This window comes from Equus asinus, chromosome 21, assembly GCF_041296235.1.
Source record: "Equus asinus isolate D_3611 breed Donkey chromosome 21, EquAss-T2T_v2, whole genome shotgun sequence".
Lineage (NCBI taxonomy): Eukaryota > Metazoa > Chordata > Mammalia > Perissodactyla > Equidae > Equus > Equus asinus.
This window is the reverse complement of record NC_091810.1, coordinates 27,027,108-27,051,859: the sequence shown is the minus strand read 5'-3', so window position 1 is coordinate 27,051,859 and position 24,752 is coordinate 27,027,108. Positions and strand designations below refer to the sequence as shown.

General features: G+C 39.4%; 1 long non-coding RNA gene across 1 annotated transcript in view; it reads left to right on the top strand.

Annotated features, from left to right (window-relative positions):
- LOC123279508 (uncharacterized) overlaps window positions 1–23,869 on the top strand; it is a 28,510-nt gene extending 4,641 nt beyond the window's left edge. Inside the window, exons 3-4 of the long non-coding RNA XR_011496526.1 lie at window positions 21,433–21,531; window positions 23,247–23,869. This is a non-coding gene — a long non-coding RNA (uncharacterized lncRNA). The remainder of the gene's footprint in view (window positions 1–21,432; window positions 21,532–23,246) is intronic.
- Window positions 23,870–24,752: the final 883 nt, after the last annotated feature.

Below are 24,752 nucleotides of genomic sequence, written 5' to 3'. Positions count from 1 at the left end.
TCTATGAGTACTTTTCAACTTTGGCTTCTTTCTCATCTCCTTCTGGTACTTTGATGCCATGAATGTTCAATGGTTAGTTATCGTCCAGTAGCTCCCTGAGGCTCTGTTCATTTTTGTTCAGTCTATTTTCTCTCTGTTCAAACTGGGTGATTTCTATTGCTCCATCTTTCAGTTACTGATCTCTACTCTATTCCCTCCTTTCTGCTATGGAGCCCATCTATTGAGAATTTTACTTCAGTTATTGTATTCATCAATTCTAAAATTTCCATTTGGTTCTTCTTTATAACTTTTCTTTCTTTGCTGAGATTTTCTATTTTTCATTTGTTTCATGTGGGTTTGCGATTGCTTGCTAAAGCATTTTTATCATGGCAGCTTTAAAATCTTTGTCTGATACTTCTAACATCTCTTCTTATCTTGGTAGTGGCATCTGTTGGTTTTTCTTTTTTCATTTAGTTTGAGATCTTCCTAGTACTTGGTCTGATGAGTGATTTTTTTTTATGGAAACCTGGACATTTTCATAGAATGTTATAAGACTCTAGATCTTAGTTAAACCTTCTGCTTTTGCTGACTTTCTCTGATGACACTCTGGCAAGTCTAGCAAGAGGGTGACATTGTCCCGTTACTGCCAAATGGAGGTAGAAGTCCAAGTTCCCCACAGTTTCTGTTGATACCAGAGGAGTAGAGCTCCCCATTACTGCAGAGTTAGGATGAGAGATCTGGTTTCTTGTGTGGTTGGTCTCCACTGACACTGTGGAGACAGGAGCCTTAGGACTTGCCTGTGGAGATAAAAGTTTTAGCTCCCCAATTGGCGTTTTTTGACATTACCCAGTAGGAATGTCAAGACACCTCATTACAGCCTTGTGAGGGTAGAAGTCTAGGCTCCCTTTTTGGCCTTTGCTGTTAGGGATGAGGCCACAGTTCCTTTTGTAATGTCTGGCTGGAGAAGAGTGGTTCCTGAATAGAAATTTTCTATCTTGCTAGGCTATCCCTTTCCCGGAACTTTGGCTAAAGCAAATAATCTTTTGTTCAGGCTTTTTTGGTCTACATTCTTTGCTATTTCCAGGTTTCCAGCTTCTTCAGCTCCAGATCCAGGGTATATGAAGCAAAAAGAAAACCGAAGAAACTCACCGCCGTGTCATTCCTTGGCTCGTGAACTCCCTAGGCAAGCTGCCTTCTTCTCTCCACCTTTTAGAATTTTCTTATGCTTGTTTTATATATAATATCCATAGTTTTTAGTTGTATTTTGTGGGGGGGATAGGGAAAAGTATTTCTATTCCAGATTTCTGGAAGCAGAAACTACTCAAGAATCTATATATTTAATAAACATCCTAGGTGATTCTGGGGCAGGTGTCCATGGGCCACACTTTGAGGAACATTTTATAGATGATGAAACTGAGGCCCAGAGAGAGGAGCTCAAAGGCACAGAGGTCAAATACTCAGTTGCACAACATGAAGTCTAAAGTAGGACCCATGTCTCCTGGCTTCCATTTCAATGCCATTTCCTCCCTGTGACACTGAATAAAGCAGCTGAGAATCCCAAAAGGAGTTAATGTACCAGTTTCACTGATATTCATGGAGATCAGGGAGTTTGCCTAAATGTAATGCATGAACTTAAAGAAAAGTGGAAGCAGGATCTTTCTGATTCATTTGCTTTCCATAAACTACAGTGTAATTTCTACTGAGGAGGATTCCAGGCCAATGCTCCAAGATGGGGCATTGTCTGCACGTGGAAGAATTGTTCTTGGAAATAAAAGCCTCTGCAGTATATTGAGGGTGCTGCACACAGCCTGGATAGTCTGACTCACACACAGTGAAGCTTTTCCAGTTATGTTAATACTCATTTGGCAGCTGCCTGTATAATTGCCTAAGTCAGTTGGTAGACATGCAGGAAATGTTAATTCTCTGCGAATATAGTTATTCATAACTCAGTGTCACTGTATCACCCTCAATAGAGACAGCTCTTCAGATGTCACTGCCTTTGGGGGCAGGAGGTCTGTATTTAGTCAGCTTTGGGGAGCCCTTGAACTCCCTAAAGGGGAATCTGGAGGGACAGGAAAAGGCGTGAGACTGAAGGAAGCATACAAATGCATCTAATGAAATACGGGCATCCTTCAGTGGCTGCCTTTCATTTGAGTGTCCCCATGCACAGGTTGTACCAGATGGCACTCTCATGGTTTCCATCAATGTGGAAATGTGATGAAGAAGGGGAGGAGAAAAATGGATGAGAAAAATAACAGCAGTCTGCACAGCTGAAAATAATTATGATTACGTAGCTAATGACCCAGGGAATTAGACAAAGCCAAGCTCATTGGAACTCAGGCCACATGCAGGCAAGTGTCACAACTTAATGACAAAAGATGAATTGTTTTATGTCCTACATAGTAACTCATGATCGGAAGTAGTGGTTCTTCTCTCTGAATCCCTGTCTTAGAATAAAGTCATAGGGAGACCCATGTGCTGAGTACCTTTTCATTTTGAAAGGAAATTGAGCTAGAAACAGTTTGGACTATTAAAATATTAAGAAACTTCACTAAATATTATATTGATATTCATTTTGACCTGTAGGAGTAGTAGGCAGCAATCCGAAGGATGCTGGAGACAGACTTTCTGCTACTAAAATATGGCTTATGCATTCCTTGGAAGGGAGGGTCAAATTTGACACTTCTTTTGTGCTCATTTAAAAGCATTTATTGAGATTCTGCCATGTAGATGGCCCTGCTTAACAACCTGTGTTGGAAAGATGAAAAATACACTACCTCTGCCCAAACTGGAGGTGCTCGCAGGAGTGGACACTTTGTACATATTGATTTGAAGCGGATGACTGATTGCTATTCCCTACCCGGACCCTGCTGAGGTTGGTGAAATTCCCACTGCCTTCCATGAAAGCTGTGAAAGCTGATACTCAGATGCTGATGGTTCAAGTATTCATTCTTTAATTCGTTCACTCAGTCATTCAGCAAATCTTTTACTAAATACCTATTATGTTCCAGGAACTATGCTTTGTTTAAACTGGTGAACAACATTTTAATATTAAACTATAATATATGATATGTTATTCTATGGTCTGTTTAAAAAAATAAATGGTGCATGGAGAGTCACAATTTCAATGTTTAGAAGTCACTGGTGGAATTACTGACTATTAGAAAGTTTTATGAGAAAGGAATGGGGAAGTGTGAGTGTCTCAACTCATGTATTAGCCGGTTAGGGAAAAAAATGCAAAGCAGATGCCATTAATATTTTGAATCTTAAAAAGCAGATTTATTTAAAAAAAAAAAAAAAGCATTAGCAGAGTATCTAGCTCAGAAGTTTGGCAGTGAAAGACCAAACATTTTAAGTCCATGTAATTGGTTGAAATCCAGCCAAATATGATAACAAATGCAACTCTTCCCCATCTGCTGGTTTATGTAAATGAGTTGGTGATCTCATTTAGTTTGCTAGGAGACAGGTGTCTCTATTGCTAAAGCAGCTATGCCATTGGCACCCAGCCCCAGTCTCGGGCAGTCTTGAATTTAGCAGTGTGGTAGGACTCAGCTTCCAATATGGTCCTAAGAATCTCAGGGCAAGAGAGTAAGACCAGTACTGAAAATCACTGTGGGACCGTATCCAGTCTCTCAGGGCACTGGATCAGCCATGGCAGGTAAGAGTCAAAATTGCTGTGCCTCCATTCTCTGCCTGATTCTCCAGAGTTGAAGATCGGCGTCGCAGAGAGCTCTGAAAGAATTTTTTGCTAAAGAATATCAAACCTGAATATCAATACCAAGCCTGATTGCAGGATACCTTTCTTTCTTGACTTTTTGTCCATATTCCAGATAACAAGAGAATGCAAGTATTTTTTAAAACATCTTAGGAAAAACTCTAACTTTTAGTGTGCATCTATTATTGGTAAGTAGAGAAGTGGAGAAAAGTACAGATGATGAAGATAGTCTGATTGGGTTCAAATCCCCTCATTGTCATTATTAGCTGTGTAACCCTGAGAAAGTTACTTAACCTTTCTGGTTCTCATTTCTCCCATCCATAAAATGGGGATAATAAGATTACCAAGTTCATAGGGATGTTATGAGGGTTTAGTACGTTAATGCATGTAATGGACTTAGAAGAGTGTCTGGCATATAATGAGAGTTCTGTACAAGCTATCTCATAGTACTCTGTGCCAAGAACTGTGCTAATTCAATGAAACACCCCTCATGTTATTTAATTCTGACATCAAATCTTTGACACAGGAATTTTGCACTACCACCTTACAGATGCAGACATGAAGCTTCAGAATGGCGAATGGCAGAAAGGACTTAAAATGGTTTATTGGGTCTGTCTAATGCCAAACCAAGATCTTTCTGCTGTAGTTAGTTGCTTGAGATAATACAGCCAAGTAGTAGGAAGAGAACAGGGAGTGTAACCCAAGATTTCTAGTTCTCAGTTGGATATGGCTTTCACACGTTATGTGAACTGTAACCAGAGAAACACAGTAATTTCCAGTTCTTGATTTTGTTAGTGCAAAGGGCTAAAGTAAGGGCCAGGGAAATTTAATTTTTCCTTCATCAAAAAAAAAAAAAAAAAAAACGTATTAGTTGCTACTATGTAGCAAATATTGTGATAAATCCTGGAGTCATAATGGTAAGCAATAGAGACAAGGTGATTACTGGAAAATTTCTAATAAATTTTAATTACTGAGATTATTTTTTCTTTCACCAGCTTCTTTCACAATTTTTAGCAAATTGTGAAATTGGTTCTCATTTGGGAGACTTTTATTTATACACAAAAAGTTATACTTGTCTGTGACTATTGATAGCAACTATGGCCATAATCTTTAAAAAATTGTTGTTCAAGGCACTTGAAAGAAGAGAGTGTTTTAATCATTATTCTCTTGGGCACTGCTCATTAAGATCTGTGCATGCGCATGATCACTCACAAATGAGTAAAGTACCAAGTGGTGCTAGGTTGACATCTCTATAACTTTAAGAGCTTCTGAAAGAGGTGGACCATAATGAAGGCATTCATTAGAGGTCTATGAACCAGGGAGGTGGCACACACTGAAGTTCCCACATCATCATTCATACTAATCTGATTAACTCCCCCAGTCTCATTTCCAGAGTGCAGGGATCAGGAATTTTGGCAACCATCTGGGTAACAGAAGTCCCTCCCCAAGGATCTTGTAAATTTCTGCCCATATGTTCCCTGTAAAATTGCATTGCCTACGGCTTTCTTCCCACAGCTCATGTCTGCAAAGATGACCAACCAACCAGATCTTGTGACAGGGCCCTTCAGCCTTCCAGGAATATGGCAATGTTATTCACATTGTCATTCCTCATCGGGACAGGTCCATGAGTTTTATTGATAATATGAGCACTGAGAATAATAACAAATATATAGACACGAGAAGACATTGTGTGACACCAAATTTGCAATACAAAGAACCATTAAAAAAGGACTTGTATCATAAGACACACCAGAAGATAGTGCCCCCTTATATCTGACAGGCTTAGAGCCTGGGAAGCAGGCTTTAGGAACATGGAGTCTGATATAATTCTCTCCAATTGGGGAAGCTCCAGGGAGAAAGAGAGATACAACATTGATTTATTTGGATTATCTTACAAATGCCATTTTTAACAAGTTCTAACTAAGGCTTGATTCATAGAATTATGATTATTAAAATGATAGCAATCCTGGGCAGGGCTTTCTCTTATCTGATTTCCTGAAATTGCAAGACAGCCCCTTGGTAGGAACTTCCTGTACCTGTCAACAGCTTTCATCAGGTGAATGATAAACGAAAGTTTCCCTCTTTGGAATAACTCAAAGGAGGATGTGCTTAGAGATTCTGCATATTACCCTTTTCTCTAGGTTTTGGTTTGGGCTAGAATGGTTATGTCTCTACATTCATGAGAAAATATATGAAGGGTGTTTGATCATGGGGGTAAACACTGAATATTTAGTACACTTTCAAGAGTGGGAGGAAACTATGTGAACTTCTCTTTGACTGGGATTATTCCTATTCTTCTAAAGATTCCCTTCACAGCCTCACTGCTGAAAAGGAGAACCACACAGATATCAGGTGTAGAGCCGCCACAGTGTGCCTCTTGTGCTCAGGCAACCAGAAACTCACGTGTGACAAGGTGAGAATAGGCAAAACTTGACCTCACAACACTTTGATCTTTTGATGAAGAAACATGTCTTGGAAACTAGATTGTGTCTGCCAAAGCTCAACCTGGACTGAACCATTGAAATCCCCACCAACAGCGTCTAAAACTACTTTGGGAAGTGTATAGATATCAGATTGTGTGATTTTTCTCATTGGTGCCAGAGGTCAGACCACACCCATATGGACGAGGGTGGGGCATCCTCAGGAAGAAATAGTTGGCTCCATTGGCAATCATCATATAGAGATGTGTGTCATGGGGCAGAACATAAACTCATTCAACTTTAGAATTAAGTGACTTACAATCTTCTTTACTTTGTGGGGCTAGGGGTCAGTTTGGCCCAACTTTCAAGGCCCAGGGATAACCAGTCATTCCACTGATGGGCATAAACTACCTCTTGCCAAGTAGACATTTTGGGATAAGACAAGAACATGGCTGGGTAAGGGATCCTGAGGTTCTGCTTGAGTCTGTGCACAAACTTTCTTAATCAAACTCTACCTAATTAATTTGCTGGATTTACCAACACCCTACTTCTTTTCTACAAACTGTAGCCCCTGACACCCATAGCTAGGGTGAGCAACCAGCATGGTTGCCCAAAACTGTCCTGGTTTTAGCGCTGAAAGTCCTGAATCCCAAGAAACCATCAGTCCTGAGAAAACCCAGATATTTGGTCACACCTCTACTCATAACACACTGAATTTGGGTACCTAGGAAGAAACTCTCTAGTGACTCGTGCACTCTTATTCCCACCAGTTGAGTTGAATGTTTACCAAGAATCTGTTACGCCATTTGGTCCCAAACCTGTTGAAGTCATTTCCTTGTTGCTATAATTACGTAATTTAATTAAGTATAATATAAACTGATGAAATGTCTGTGTGAAAATAAAGAATTGTGTCTCCATGGAAACAATTTGAATGTTTTGGAAAGACCCAATAAAAGAAAGTTGCTAAAAAAAATGTTGTTAAATTATATGTGACAAGACAACTGTAAAAGATTTAGGAAAAAACCATAAATATCTTTAAGTTCTCATTCCTTGTTATAGAAATTGAAATGGAAATTACAGATAATCCATTTTGAGTATGGTTTCTGTAAGACAGATGACACGAGCACTGATCAGATGATCCATACAGAAAGAAAAGACCTTGGCCTTCCATAAAACGATTGGTATTGCATTTCCTATGTTTCAAACTAAAAATAAAATGTGTAAGATACGTATAGTTCAATTTATTATTCCCTGCTCTAACGAACTTCTTCCGTTAGTTTGACAAGTTGAAAAAAAATGGTTTTTTAATTGTATTTGAAATTATTCCCATGTTCCTGTGTTGTGCATTCCTTCCACTGTGCCAGACTTACAGTAAGGGCCCACGAATTTGTGACTATCCATCAATCACTGTATATTGATGCCTAGCATCAAGTAACAGAGAGGAACAAAGACCTTAAACACAAGTTGTAAACTCTGTCTGCCAAGCAGCAGATCTATTTTATTCTCTATTGCCCAGTATCTTACATGCTTCTGAGCAAATAGTAAGAGCTCCCTAAGTGAAGAATATTTGATGAATAAAGAATCAGTGAATCAAGGAAAGAACCTCTCTTGAGAACCTTATATTCAACCTTAGAGAATTAAATATTAAATTGTTAGAAATTAAAATGCATATTATTTATTTAATCATTCCATCATGTTTCATTAGACAAATAATAGGCAAGTGTCTGAGTCGAGTCCTTTTCTAAGCATCAGAAAAGTTATAAAGATGAGTAAGATACATAATAAAAAAAGTACCAGCACAAGTATATTCAAAATTTAATGATGAACTCAGCATTGGCATAGACTGATCAGGCAGAGGACTGGGCAGTCAGAAAGGAGATCATTGTCATGCAATAGAGGTGTGTGCGGACTGAATAACTGGACCTGAGTTTAAGGAAGGTAGTGATCAGTGTTGACTTGGCCTTAGAGTTCAGTCATTATGAGCACAGGCTTTGGAATCAAACAGGCCTGAATTAAAGTCAAGACTCTCACACTTACAACTGTTTGACCTTGGGGAAGTTATTTAACCTCTCTCAGCTTCAATTTTCTCATCTGTAAAATGGGGATAATGATGCTTAAGTAGTTACAAGGATCCAAAGCAGTGAGATGCACAGTTTCTGATCCACAGCAAGCATGCTGCATCTATAAGTTATTATTAGGGGAAATAGGCTATAAAAATTTAAAAGATTTCAAGGAGACAGTAGCATTTGAGCTTCTAAAATGATGGTAAGTATAGATGGAGATAGAAATGGGAGTAGGGAGGACAGAGAAAACAATAGAAAGAGTTTTCAGGCACAAGGATAGAGGGACTGTACAGATTCAGGGAATGTTGGTACATGGACAAGGCAGAAAAATAAGGCTGGAGCATCAGAAGAGAGAGAAGTGATTACCTAATGGGTTACACATTGGAATTGCGTTAGAAGTTCTGAGAACAAAACATTTATTGTAGCCTGGAGTATTTAGCCACTCTATTTCAGAAGGTGAACTCCTAAATTAAAGAGAAAGGGGCCAGATATCATCCAATCTGTTCCTTGCAAAGGTAAGAGCCCTTTGAAAACTGCTCACGCAACCAGGGGATGAATGCAAAAAGAAGAATGTCAGAAGGGAGGGAGGAGAAAGGGCAGCCGAGGAAGCAATCCCATCGCCACATCTTTCCATGTACAGGAGCACTAATGAACCACCTGCAAGTGCCGACATTATGACATCACGATAGAAAATTTCCTCATCTCTTCCTTTGATTCCAGCATGGAGTTTGCAGTACTTAAGTAATTTGATTTGAAATAGTCTTTCTTCCTGGTGTGATGTGCTTTCAGCCACCTCATTAATTTTGATTTTATGGTCAATAAAGTTCTGTTATTTCTGCAAATTTCATATCTGGTTAGTCTCCAGAAGTTCTTCCCTTTTTATCTTGTTTTCACAAGTACGGATCCTTGTCTCCGTGTTCGCCCATTTCTTCCCCTCAACGGGAGTCTAATTCCTCTTCAAAAGATCTTTCTTGCCCATGCCAACCCACATATTTCTCATTCTCTGGTCTCCTATGGACCTAATTAACCATGTTTCTCATTGATCTTTACATTAATAAATAATTCTTAGATTTTAGGTGACTAAATATGTCATATATCTTTCTATTCCATTAAACCATAATCTCCCCCACCCAATAGCATCTATTCAACAGATATAAACTGAACATCTACTATGTACGAAACGCTACACTGGGAATGTGGATATAGCAGTAAACTAAACAGCCATACTCTCTGTTGTCATAGACCTTAAATGTAATAAGAAAAACAAGAGAAATGAGATGTAACTAAATTAGGTGATTTCTGCTAATAACAAATCCTCCAGGAAATTAACCAGGTGATGTGCTTGCAAGGGATTGTGAGGGTGAAGCAGGACACACTGGATGGAGGATTCAGGACAATTTTTTTGCTGAGATTATGTTTGGAATGAGACCTGAGTGATGAGAAGTAGCGTGTGTAGTGATCTAGGAGCAGATTATTTTAGGCAGAGGGAACAAATGCAAAAGCCTTGAGGCAACGCCAACTTGACCTGTTTGAGGAACACAAAGAGGGTACGTATGGCTGAAGCCCAGTAAGCAAGTGGGCAGTGATGCAGAGGCAGAAGGGAGCCAGACAAGGCAGGTCCTTGCACAGAGTTTGGATTTTACTCTAAATGAAATGGAAAGGCAGGGGAGGCTTTTAAGCAGAAGATACACATAGTCAGACTTGAATTTTAAAAAGATCCCATTGGCCATGAATGAATAATGGTTTGGAACAGGGGCAAAAAATATATTAGTGAAGATGCGGTTGCTGAAGTCCAGCTGAGAAATGATGAAGGTTCGCACTGGGACTGGAGCAGTGGAGTTAGAGAGAAGGGAATGGATTAAGGACACATGTTGAAGGTAATAAAGGTTGCCATGACGAGATTTGCTGATAAAGTGAATATTGAGAGTAAGAAGAGAGAAATTAAGGATGAATCCTCAGTTTTTGTCTTAAGCATTTGAGTGGATGGTGATGCCATTACTGAAAAGGCAAAGAAATTTTTTATTTATTGAGTAGTTCCTTTTTTAAAAAAATTATTTCTTTCCATGAGACCAATGACAGTTCTGTTTAAAAGGTATACAACTTTTACAAGCTATGCTGATGGCTATAAAATATCTCCCCAACTTATAAATTATGTTTATTTATATTTGCTTATTTTTACAATTCCTGTAATACGTATCAGGAGTTGGCAAACTTTTTCTGCAAAGGACAAGACAGTAAATATTTCAGGCCTTATGACCATAGTGTCTTCAGCCATAGGCAATACATAAGTGATTGAGTGTGGTTGTGTTCCAATAAAGTCTTAGTTACAAAAAACAGACGTGGGCTATAGTTGACCTACCCCTGATAATTATGGTCATAGAATGATTTTCTGAACAAAATTCATAGATGCTCCTAATTCATACAGCTCTTCAAGCACATATTCAACTTAAGAAGGGAGGTTTCACAAGAGAATGCAAAACCAGACTGACGGTCTTTTTAATTTTTATAGCTTTTTACTTTCCTCATTAAGAATTCCGGTAAGCATCTGAATGTGTCCAAATACTCATCTACAAACGTGCGAGGCATAAAATCTGGAAATCTGATATGAGCTCTTTGATTAAAAGATCTCTCTATTTTCAAACCTCAATAGAAAATGGAGGTGAAAAGGCCTTTTAAAATTGAGTGACAGAGGTGAAGATTTATTGTTATTTTTAATTCACCTCAATTATTCCAAGTGGCATTTCATTCTTCTAATTTCTTTTTTAAATTACCCAACTTTGAAAGGTGTCATCTGAATTTGACAATTACTTCCCCTTTGCAGGGGTCAGAGCTAGTTACTGTCTGTATCTCATCGAAAAATACAGCCCCTATGTTCTAAAGGTTATTAATATTTACTCCAAATTGTGATGTATTGAAGTCACAGCTTTTATCTCGCCTTTGAGGTCCTGATAACAAAAAGGACAGGAAGATCAATAACCACATGATGGGTAACTAATTGCTTTTGCTTCAACCTGCAACCTTCCATCCCGATCAGAGCTCGTTCCAAAGTCCATTTGACAATCTCGGATATTGCTTTCAACCTTGGCTCTCAACAGTCTGGATTCCAAATCGAGAGGGAAACATATGTTAAAACCTTTTCTATTGACAATTACACATACATACTCCTCAATACCATCCATATAGGAAACTTATTATAGGTAATTACTAAGATGACTGTCAAGAAATGGAACTCCTCTTCGCTAAGAGTGATTGTCTACTAAATGATATTTAATTACTTTTTTATGTTTGTATTGATTTCATTCACTATTGCAAAGTCAAACTTCTCATTCAAAAAGCACTTATTAAGTGCTTATTTTATACCACTACTTTTACCTAATGCATTTTCATCAATGACTATCAACTACACTATGGTCCAAAGGCTTTATAAAATTATCAAATTGTTACTGCTCCACACAATAAATTCTCCTATTTTCTGCAGTGAGACACAGAAAGTGTCTATAGCTTCATGGTAAAGAATTCTGGATTTCCTGCTTGCCAGCTTTGTGACCTTGAGAAAATTTGTTAATATTTTTGTGCTTCAGTTTTCCCATCTATAGATTGAGAATAATAATAATGCTTGCTTCATTGGGTTATTAAAAAGGTGAAGTAATTTAATATTTTAAAGCACTTAGAAGCGTGTCTGGCATATGCTAAGGATTTTTAACTACTAAGATAGAGCTAACTAGTCCAAAGTCACAAAGCTAGTAATGGCAGGGCCCTTATGTACAAGATGTTATGGAGAATACAGAGATCAATCAACAAATTGGAAGATCTGGAATACATATATCTTAATTGACAAGAACATCTTCATGGTACTCAGTCTGCTTTTTCCTTTTAGCTTCATAATTTTAATTTTACTGAGTGAGAAATAAATCTTCACCCATGCAAAGTGAGAGAGAAATTGTGCCTTTGCCCCTTAGCTCATCTCTACAGGTGGGCAACAATTCATCTTTGAGCTAAGAGGCTGACAACTAAACTGACCATATGAGTTTGTTCTTGTTTATGTTGTTTTCAATGTTTTCACGGAATTACAACTGCATTCACGTCTTCCTGTTGAGAATTTTCTGGGTGGAAGCAATTGTAGGGAGTAGTTTTTCCAATAAATCAAGTATTTATCAGTTTTCCTATTAGCACTGATGTTTTTGTTATTAATTTTTAAAAAAATAATAATTTCTTATCAAACATTGAGCACTGCCAGTATGGTTATTCATAATTAAGAGGGTTTGAAGGGCATTTATGTTCCTGTGGTTGTATGTATATCTCTTCATGACCCACATCCCCCAACATGGTATTTTTTTTCACATTTTGATGACTGGCTAATTTTAAGGACGACTGAGATCCCTTTTGTATAACATATACTCATTCTTTTCTGCTCATCTTGCCCAATTGCTGCCCTCAATTTCAGTCGGAGACAGCCTTCTTACTTTCTCTTTTTAACTAGCAATGTTTAAATATTTCATCATCTTAATTAAACTCTTGATTTATTCACTTTCAGATATGAGCCCAAAGTTACTTCTTAGCTAGATGAGAAATTTAAAAAGAAAATAAAAGAAAGATTGCAAAAGTATTCGGATCTCTTTTCTTCCTCTTCCTCCTGATATATTACATGTATTTGATGGTGATATCCCTAAGAGAGAACCACAACAAATATGATGGATAGAGAGAGAAGAGTGAGTTTGCATCTGTGTTAGGAATGAGTCTTCTTAGGTTGATTAGCCTTCTATGTTTAGGCTGCAGTGCTGTGCCACTTGAGAATGTTTCCTTGCCAACGTACTAATACAGAAATCCAAGCAAAAACCTCTTAAAGATTTTTGTCTTGTATCCTTAAAATCTCACCCTCAAGTGTGGACAAATTGTTGGGGGTGGAGTTGGGAGTAGGGCCTAAGAGATTGAATAAGTCTGGAGAAATCTACATGGAATGAATTGGTCCCATATATTGAGAACGTTAGTATTTGACATAGCCATTGCCTTAGAATCATTTCCTTCATGTTGCAAGTCCTTTAAAAGCTTTCTAGAATAAAGCTGATTTGCTTTCTCAGAGTCTTGTACTTTTAATGGGCTTCATGCTGTTACAAATACTCAGACAGGACTTCCCTTTCAATTCCCTGAAACATTAGATTGAGACAATTAAATTCCCTTTGAGAGTCTTTTGGAAGTAATCTTGGACCAAGGCAGTGGGGAAATAATTGCTATAGATCAGTGGGTCTCTAAGTGTGGTCTCCTAAACACACTTAGCAGCGTTAGCATCACCTGCTAATTTCTAGAAATGCAAATTTTGTAGCCCGACTCCAGCTTTTTTGAATCTGAAACTCATGGAGGTGGGGCCCAGCACTCGGGTTTAAGAACCGGTTTTAGAGAGATATTTCACAAAGAAATGCATGCCTTTCTGTGAAGTCTGTGAAAATGCTGTTATCTGTGGTTCTGATTTTTGACTCTTCAGCATATTTCCAGGGTAAGCAATTATTTCAATAAGTACTAATCTCCCCAAGCCAATCATCCTCTTAGCATAAAACCCAAACCTTCCAGTACTGTCATACACATTTTTCTGATGCGATATTGCCACTACCTACATACCTATTAAATTATGCCATTGATTGTCTCTCACTTCCATCAAAACATAGCTCCCTTTTCACACCTCCGTACAAGCTTCGGAAATACACTCAATGCTTCACTCTTTCTTCTGTGTTGTTGTAGGTGCTGTTTTTCCCGTTAGGTAGAGAGCTTGATGAATTCACTGGTGTGTTCAGTAAAGAAACACGCATTTCTCTCAGGCATTGAAGTTGAGTGAACGGGCTTTGTTTTCTTCCCATCCCTGCTCTGCAGGTCAAGTGCATTAAGTCCTTTGGGCTTCAGTTTTGTCACCTTTAAAATGGGAATAATAATTTCTGTAGTTAAGCACTTGCGTAATGCTTGTTATATGCCAGACATCGTTTTGAGCTCTTTATATGAGTTAATCAACTAATTCTCACCACTGCCCTGAAAAGTAGGCATCATTTGTATCCCCATTTTACAAATGGGGAAAGTGAGGCAGAGAAACGATTATTTGCCCAAGGTCATACAGCTATTATGTGAAGAAGATGAGAACCCAGAGTCTGGGGTCCGCATGACAGGTACTGAACCCCAATGCCTCCTGCACTGTAACCCGATGTTGTAGGGTTGTTTTGCATATCAGATGAAGTAATGTATGTACTTAGCACAGGGTCTGACATGGACACCTTTGATATAGGATAGCTATTTTTAACTACTTCAAGAAACATACAGTACTGTGGAAGGAGGAAGACATGGGAACAAATAAAATCAATAAAATGTTATGGGGGTGTATTCGTTTCCTATTGATATGTAACAAATTACCACACACCTAGTGGCTTAAAACAACACAAATTTATTATCTGACCATTCTGGAGGTCAGAATCTGAAATGGGTCTCAGTGGGTTAAATTCGAGGTTTCGACAGCGTTGCATTCCTTCTGGAAGCTCTAGGGGAAAATTTGTTTCCTGGCCTTTTCCAATTTCTAGATGCTACCCACATTCCTTGTCTTTTTGCCCCTTCCTCCCCCCACAGTCCTCAAAGCCAGCAATGTCATCTCTTCAACCTCTGCTTCTAATGACACACCTTCTCTAACGCCTACACTCCTGCCTCCTTCTTCCACTTTTAAAGACCCTCACGATTACACAGGATAGTTTCCCCATCTCAAGATTTGTAATTTAATTGCGTATGCAAAGACCCTTTTGCCACGTGAGATGACATATTTACAGATTCTGGGGATGAGAAAGTGGACAGCTTTGGGGGGATATTATTCTGCCTACGACCATGCACTTTATAGAAGTATGTTCACACACGCGCGCGTGCGCACATGCATGCACACACAAGTTACAAAGGAGAGAGTGAGAAAAGGAAGGAAAACCTTTTGGAGGAGTGATGCTTGAACACAATGTTTAATTATGAGACTTTGTTCACTAGTCAAGCAAGGAGGGAGGAAAGGCATTTCCAAGACCTCTCAGTTCTGAAACAGTCGTGGAACAGTCAGGTTGCAAGTGTACTTCCAATGACTGGAGAATTGGGTTCTGTGGGTGGCATGTGTGGAGCTGAAACCAAAATGGTAAGTAGAGGTCAGATAATTAATGACATTGAATGACAAGCGAAGGTATTTGGATTTTATTGACTGACAGTGGGCTTCTTTTTCCTATGAGACCCAGTATGGTACACATAATAGTCCCTTAGTAAATATCATTGACTCACAAACCATGTAATTGAATAAATACAGAGGTTATTACAAAGTTTGGTCAGGGAAAATAAACTTACTGATAACTCCTCCTTTGTTCTGAAAGCAATGTCTGACGAGCATGTCATTGATCTCCCTTACATTCCACTGGGAAGTGGAAGGGCATTTTTTGCCCATGAGCTGTGCTAGGCAGCATTAGTTACACACTCCAGTTTGGAAGCCACTTTGATTTAAGGGAGCTCCTCTTCTCCAAAGCCAAAATGTGCTGTTCGATCATGGGGTACAATAGTCAGTTTGGGACATCAACACATATGATGGCACATTAATGTACCAACTTGGGGACACTCCACCCTACACCTTCATTCACATCCACAGAATACTGTAAGTTAGCCTTTAACTAAAAACAAGCGGGACTCTGTGTAGGTGAGACATAGATGTTCACCAACACAGTGGAGTGTGTTCTCATGGCCCACTGCATATTAAAATCACGTTCTTTCACCTCTCTGTGCTGGATATGGTAGTCTCAGTGCAAGCTGTGCCCTGCAACCACAGAAGTAATAAGCAAAATCATTGATTTTATAACTTCTTTCTACAAAAGGCTCCAAGTTCTACAGTTGTCTCATCATTGCAACTCAAAGCCCCAGGAGAGAGATGGACAGGCATTATCAATCATGTCCTGAAGAAAAGGACAAGGACACGTGGGTCAGAACTGTGACTTCTCCAAGAATTCCCTCCTCTCTATCAGTTTTTGCATTTGCTTTCTCCAGACTTACTCATCTCAAGAATGCCTTAACACCTTGACATTCTTATATTTTGTCTCTGGTCTCTAATTCTTTCCTTGGTAGAATCAAGGGGAATACTGGAATTTCCAGAGTTGAACCATCCTAGTCTCAGTTTTCCGCCTAAGTCTCTATAAGTAAAGCAGACAAAAGGACTCCCTTTTTCAAAGGAAATGGTCATTCTCCATGTATTTGCTTATTCACTGACAAAATACTAGCTGAATTCCTACTATGTACTTGGCACTTTATAAGCTACCATAAATATTGCAACGCATTAGGTGGAAGTGCTGTTCCTATTTTCACCAAATATGTCCAGCCAATGGGGGAGGTAGACCTTAGCAAAATAAATAAATGAATAAAATAGTGACCATTCATTGAGTGTTAACTCTAGGGTGGGAGCTACTGAGAATACTTTAGATCCCCACAACAACTCTATGAAGTATAGATGGTACTGTCCTGTCTCAACTAACTTGTCAAAAGTCACCTAGTTCCTAAGTGTTGGAACTCAGATTCTGCTTCCCGCATTCATCCTCTTGTGATTAGTGCTCAGAAGAGAAGCACAGAGTGTCCAGAGAGCCTCCCATCAATTAAGATTTGACTGTCTCCCAGAAAACCAGAAACTCACAGCCCAAAAGCATGTCAACTGGTTTTATAGCTAGGCTGCATGTTGCATCTCATCACCATGGTAATGAGATGCATTCCGCAGTAACCTCTCCCTAGACCTCCCCAGATCTCCCATCCCCAGGGGAGCTCCTTGAAGATCATTTATGAAAATCAGCAGTAAGCACCAGTGGCCTTTCGAAACCTCTCTGAGAGTGCTTAATGCAGTAATTGTTTACTCTGATTTGTAATGAGAGAGAGTAACATGGTGATGTTAGGGGCTGATTAATTTTCTTGAATGTATTCCAGAGCAGAAGGCACCTTGAAGAGCAAGACTCATTTTCTTCCCCTGCAGATTGCCCTGTCTTGATTCATGCAGCCGTACTGCACCCCCTGGCACAGCTCAAAGCACAGCTTGCCTCCGATTTGCATAACGTGAAATTGCTGAGCTAAATTATTATCACACATAGGATCAGTTGTCACTTTCTTACCTCTGAATTGGGGAAAATGTTGCCACGGAACCACTAACACTGTAAAGAAAGAGGTCCATGGGTTGCTGGTTCATTCAGAGTATCTACAGTTTTATTCCTCCCCTTAATAAGAGGCACAAAGAAAGCAGCTAGCATTTACAGGGCTCAGTGTGGCCATTTTGAAATAGCTAAGAAGGAAAATAAATACTGAACAGATGAAGCAGGCCATAGAAGAAATCAGAAAATGATGCTTCTATGAAATAAAGCAAGTGAGTGTTTGGGTAAAGCAGAATTGCTCAGAGGTGTGTGTCTGTCTCCATACTTGGAAAAGGCTTGTTTACACCAGTTGTGCTTCTGTTACAGGGCAGCCCGCGTGTTGCTGGGGAACTGAGGCCTTGTAAATTGGCCCTTACCAGCTGCTTTGTCTTGTCTTCTAAATTGCTTGAAAACCTATTAAGATATATGACCCACATAAAAGTAGGACCAGAGGGTTTCTGTATCATGGCCCCTGGGGATCGGATTTTACTTTATCGCCCATTAACGCGGAAGGGATTTCATCAGTCGGCTTACCCTCTCTCACCTAAAGGGTTATAAAAATCCCAAAGATTAGCCTCTCTAGGATATAAGCAAAGATGTGAATACCCATACAGCTGTTTGACAGGCAGATGTGCAGAGATTTAAGGAATGGGGGAAGCGTGGGTCACAGGGTCGAGATAGAGGCAGAGTTTTTGGAGAGAGTTGATTGGCGAGACAAGGCCTCAAAATATTAGACAATTAGACACATAATTATAAAGAGATGAGCAGATCTTTGTTACTGAATTCCTAATGAGGTGGCTGGTCCTTTGTTTTTCTTGCAAAGAAGGAAGAGGGTCCCCACTTCCTTAGGGCATCCTTCCCAAGGCATTTCTGTTTCCAATCTTGGCTTCTGTGGCCTGGGTCACATTGCTATGACAGCATCTTTAACTAAGTTTATAAGTCATGTGTTCAGAATGAACCACAATGCCATTATGCTTAACGTGATGAAAGCCTGGCTGTATCTACTCAGGCAGGAGAAAGGAGAGGCGTGAACTATAAGCTGGTGTATATAATTACCTGGTCAAATGGCACAAACTGGTGCCTACTGGTTGGATCTGACCTAAAAACATGTTTTTTTTGGCTTGCACTGTATTTTAGAACTATTGAGTTGCCACTATATGCAAATTGGGAGATTCCACCAAAAATAACTGGTTTTCTAGATGTTGTTGATAGTAGTCTCCTTTATTCCCTATGATTATACACTCTCCTGTTCATTCCTTGATGGTACTTCCTGGCGGCAGTGAACATTTCAGTTTGTTATACTGGAGTGTGCCAGCTGCCTTTTTCTAGCTTTTTCTCAGTGCCCGTGTCTGAAAATTGGTGAAGGGCCCCTCAATCCTCTGTTTCACTCTGCTTACAGACCTCTCTCAAGTCCCCCTCCTCTGGTCCCCAGGCTTCGCTGAGCCTCCGTGGCCCAATGTGTACTGCACTCCTGGTCTCATTTCCTTTCCCAAGGACAGCACAGGGATTTCGTAGAAAGAGTTTGTAAAATGCTCTAAGCTCCCAGGGACAAACGTACCACTCAGGCCAAACACATCGCATTACTACTGTTTGCACAGGCAGTTTTGATCTCGCCTCTGAGAGCTGGTCTGAGGTTTCTTCCTGCTTCGGCTGTATTGTACACTCTGCGATCACAGGGACGCAAAGCACAGTCGCTCCGCCGCCCCTTTTATTCCCCATCCTGCAAGATTGGCAGCCGGGTTTTTGCAGCCTTGCATTTATTAGTCGGGAGATGATTGCCCTCCGTTTATCTGTGACTGGGTTTTGCTTAAAGAGGGTGGCTTCCTGCCAAAATGAGATGCATGCCTAATGAACTTGAATACTCAGAAGCCTGGGCCTCACAGAATCCCTCGATGTTAGCCTGCAGCCACCGGAAAAATGGAGAAGACTCCAGAAGGTTAATGCGGATTGAGTCACTTTCTTGAATTTAGTTTTCCATGCACATAACTCCACTCACAGAATTGTAAATTCTTATTTTATTTTCTAAAATCTGTGTACCAGCAATTGAAGTCGATGCTTGCTAGTCATCTTTTCTGGTAGATACAGTTTTGGTTGTGTTTTTTTTTTCTCTTGAGAAAAACGCAAGTATGAGCTTGTGTAGGAATGAGTAGATATGTGGTGGGCTTGGGGAAGAGTTTTATATTAATTTATAATCTTGAAGCAATTTTTCTTTGGTGAGGAAGGAAATGAAACTATGTGTTTCCAGTCTGGAAGAGAACGCTGGATTCAGGGTCCACAGTCGTGTCTGACTCAAAGTAGGAAATTGGAAAAACTTGGAGAAATGATGACTGCATAGATTTCCAAGCTCACCTTGGCTTCTCAATCCCATAGAAGATTAGATGGTAGAAGTAGAATGAGTCCCAAAGATTGAGTGATTTCAGGCTGGGTAATACCATGTTACAGGTTTTGTGGAAACACAAATGATGGCTTGCAAAATACAGGGGCTGCTAAACCCGAGTGTCTGAAAGATGACAGATCACAGCCTGTCCAGTTGTGACCCTGAAATGACAAAGCCAGAGCAGCCACCCGGCCCCATTGTTAACTCTTTGATTTACACGTGGGAGGCTTCGGCTCATCTCAGTGGCAATAAAGTCGCGATAATGTGGTCCCTGACCTCACCAGCACACCCTATAAGCCCCTTTTCCCCCAGTGCATTAGCCACACACCAGGAGGAAAATTAGTGCACTGAAGCAGGGATTTGCCAAATGTGCTCCCTGGGGAGTGGAAAGAGTTAATGCAATTTTCCTACCTGCCTAATTTACTCCGAGAGAGTATTATGTCCTCTGAGAGAATCATAGTCAATGTGTGCCTGCGGAGAAAGGGGTGGCGGGCAAAATTAGGGAAAATACATAAATGACACCCACCCCTTTCCACAGGATCACATTATAATACATTTACATATAACTCTTTTCTCAGCCTACAAGTGCTTTGACATTCCGACAGTCTTTCAAAATAGACTCAATTTTTTTTTTCTTTTCTATTTGCAACTGCCTGTGGGGTGTCACAGAAAGAACACTGAGAATCAGCAAACCCAGGTTTTAGTCTTAGCTGTGGTGTGATCTTTCTGTCCCTGAGCTGGTCACTCCTCAGCCTTTAACCGTAAAACACATAGTCTGAGTTAGACAATTTCTAAGGGTCATTATGCTTTATGATCTAGAGGTTTAAATGTTTGCAGATATTAGTACTTGGAGCACCTCTTTAAGACAACACTTTTTAATGCACGTGGCATCTTTTCTCCTCATTACTCAGGGCACTCTCTAAAATAAATTTATGCGTTCCTCCCTAATAGAATACTTAAGAACAAATGAAGCTGGCAGGGCTGCGGGTGACTTTTATCAGCAGCCAGCACAGAGTAATAGCCACCACCTTTAACTGCAGCTACATGTGACCTGTGAGACAGGCTTGCGGACTATAGGCCTGGCCACCCATGACCTTCTAATGCTTTTCACCTCCCGCTCTGTTCTGATTAGTGACCCCAGGGCCTGTCAGAAATCCTCGGAGCTTAACTATATCCAGACAGGCAGGTAGGATTTTTAAAGGGTGGCTATAATCGCAATACACAAAGCTGTCTCTCAAAAGTAGAAAATTCCACAAGCAGTTCCAGTTGCGTGGGTGAGAACAGGATAAGGAAGGGACAAAAAGGTGGGCTTTGGATGAAAAAAAGGGAGAAATTTATTTATTTTGTCCTTCAAAAAATGAGTAATACTCTCTGAAAATTTTGTTCTGAGTCCAAAATATAACCCAGTCCCCTACAGTTAATCCTTTAACTGCACTTCAATATAGTAGACCCAACCTTAGGCAAGCATTTACATTTAAAAGAATTAAATTTATATAAAATTTAAAATTTAGATTCTCAGTCATACTAGGCACATTTCAAGTGCTTAATAACCACATTTGGCTAGTGGTGCCATATTGGCCAGTACAGATATATAACATTCCCGTCATCACAGAAAGTCCTAACGCACAGCTCTGGAAGAAAGTGGGTGAATGTTTAAATCTCAAGGAGCTGTTTGTTTTGTTTTTTTTTCCTCATTCAATCATTCATTCAAAATATATTAATTTAATGGCAGTGTGCTGCTAGATGCTGAAAAAATCATCCACCTCCTGACCGCTTATTAGAGAGCATCATTGTACAAAGTGCTGGAGTTTTCCGGATTTTCCCCTTTGAGGTAGGTATGTTGTACCTATTTTATAGAAGAGAAACCAATGCCCGGGATCACAACGTTGCTCAGTACAGAGCTGGGAGGCATGAACCATCTTTCAGATTCCAAAACCTGTGTTACTCTGGGATAAAAATGGTTTCCGGAATATTTTTCGATAAAAAAATTAAACTTCTGGACTAAATGATCATCATCATTTGTGAGAAGTGACAGGTTGTATTTTTATAATTTTAGGAAGGATTCTCTTTTACGACAAGAACTTAGGATTTTAATGTATGGATCTCTTCAAAGCTGAAGGAAGATAGCAAACGAAGGGGAAGAAAGAAAATAAATAAAATAAAACACAAAGGCAGGCACACACAAATACCTCAAATATTTGTATTTTAGCAGTGTATTTGTGATCACTTTGGAGCTGCTGTAGATTTCAGTTTGGTCCCCTGAGCAGCCAGCATCCTTCCAGGCCTCCCAGGTGGAAATAAGTGTGAGGTACTTGATATGCAGTGTGCTTCTGCCCTGTGAGGCAGTTCTGCTGAGAAGCAAAGAATTGCACTTCCGACTTTATACGTTTTATCCCTTGGCAACCCACTGTCGTGCTATTACAAATGGGGAGACTGTTAGACTAATGGAAGTAAATACTGTAAAAGCTGTGAAAGATGCGGTAAAATATTCACTCATCCGTGCAAGAATAATTTACTGAGCACCCCCCTGTGCTAGGCACTATGCTTTAGACAAGTTCTGAAAAAGCCATCATGAAAATGTAATCTCTTCATGAGGAACTCACAAATATCAGACATGGACGGTTATACCAGTAACTATAAAATAATATAATAATCAGTAGTGTGACAAGTGTTTAAACAGCTCTTCAAGAAAAATAGCCCGGATTTGTATCATTTGTGATTGCCGTGGTGTAAATACATATTCCTGCCATGATCAGTACTCAGTTACCCACATGATGTCACTGAATAGGGAGATGGGAAGAGATTGGTTGTTATAAGCAGTACGAGTCATCTCCAGCATACCACATATTGTATTGTATTATATTGTTATATTATTATATTATATCATACCATAGATCATGTCTTATTAGTATATATGCACACATAAATAAATATATACATATATATAAAATATAATAAATGCAATGTAATTTAAAATCATATAAGATAATACCATGTTAAGGTAATATAACCTATTAGGTAAGAGTTTAGGTTTTGGGATCAGACCAATATGACATGAAATGTCAGCTTAACTACTTTTTAGCTGTGTGATTTTAGTGAATTACTTTACCCTCTTAAGCCTGAGTTTTCTCATCTATTTAATGGAAGAAATGCTAGTACTTGTAACCTAGGCCTGTTGTGAGAATGAACCTAGAAATGCTACTTCAGCCCCCCGATCCCTAGTAGGTGCTCAGTCAGGATTTGCTTAATGTATGAGGGAGTGAATGATGATTGGTAGGATCTCTGTGTGGGGAGTAAATGGCCCTAAGGACCTAGAGGAAGGGGAAGTTACATCCACTGTAAATCAGCCATGGCTTCACAGGAGGAAGGAATGTTTGAAATGGGCCTTGAAGGCTGAATAAGATCTTACCAGGCACATAAAGAAAAGACACTCCTCCCAGGAAGCTGCAATGGCAGGAGCAATTCCATTTCTTGTGGTGGTGGTGGTGGTGGTTCTTTGAGATGGATATTGTGCTTTGAGTTGATATGCCTCCTCCTTTCCCCCAGAACAACTAGGAGCTGCTATGCGTCTGCTTCTGCTATTGCTCCAGGATTGCCACCTTCCCTGTGACCCACTGAGCCACTCAGATTGACAGCCACATATTGCCATTCTTTCCCGAGGTCTTTGTGAGTACTTCTTCAAAGAGCACACAGACACTTTTTTTGCCAACAGCCTTTGTTTACTGAAGCCTCGGAAACTGGCGAGTGAGATGTATTCATGATGGGGCCTAGTCTCTATTGTATTGTACTGAAATTTCATTTCAGCTGCAGAAATGCCGAATGCCTGCCAGTGAAACATAATTTCTTGAAGTACCACATTTTAAAGGACATCATATTTCATCTCTCCATGCCTGCAGTTTATCCAAACAAAGGAAATGGGTTGTTACCAAGGAAAGCATAACTCAAAATTCCAATTATGACTGTTAAACCATATGTGAAATTACTTTTAATAATTAAAAATAGCTCTTGCCATTCTGCAGTCCTAGCTTGATATTAGGTCTGGTTCCATTTTTAAGGAAAGCTAATAATCCCCAGGAAATCCCTATGACCTTAATTGTCTTCACATCCAATCTTCAATGACCTTTATCTCTTAGATGGTTAAAATCTAAAATAAATGATACTAATATATCTGATGTGCTACTGCATCACGCTCATTTATTTTATGCATTTGTTATGTTTCCATGACACTTTTTCTCTGAAGAGGTGAATGTGCTTTGAAAAGAATTCTTACTATGTCTATTTCTTAAATTCAAATTTTCAAGCAGAGAGAGGAAAGTGTCAAGGAGGAAATTGTCATTTGGGGAAGGAGGGAAAACCATAGAAGGAAAAGAAATGGAAAAGGAATGGAGGTATAGAAGACAGTCTGTAATTATAAAATCCACTGCAAAATGCAAATGTAGCATCCAACCATAAAACACATAAGAGAGCAGCAAAAGCTATTTCCAGAAGTGACACATTCATGTAAATATTTGCATCCTGTACAGTAATTCCTTTTGTAAAAGGTCCTAAGATTCTAAGAGAGCCTATCCATAGCATCAAGGCCAGGATACCTCTTGGCTACTTAACATAGGAGTCAGTTTTTATCTCCTATCTAGGAATATTCTTATCTTAAATTCATAACCAGTCCCTAGAGATTGCACATGCAGTGTAGGCATCGCAAATTTAACTCTTTCTCGTATTTCAAATAATTAGTGTCACTTTCATATTATTGTGGTCTATATATCTGTATTTTGCATGATGGCATTCCATTCTTCTTTGCAAGAGCTGCTCTGTTCTTATATGCATTCCTTTAATCAGCCATTCATTCATTCATTCAACAAATATTTCCTGAGCATATATTATGTTTTGGGACTGTACTTGTGGCTTAAAATGTATTGATGACTTGTATATCATCTTGTCTTTAAACAAGAGAGAGTGAGGAGAGTGGGAGGAGAGAGAACATGGTGATTAATAATCTAAAGAATGATGGATCTATGTAATGGCTTAATAGAGGTGTGTCACTTGACAGCATAT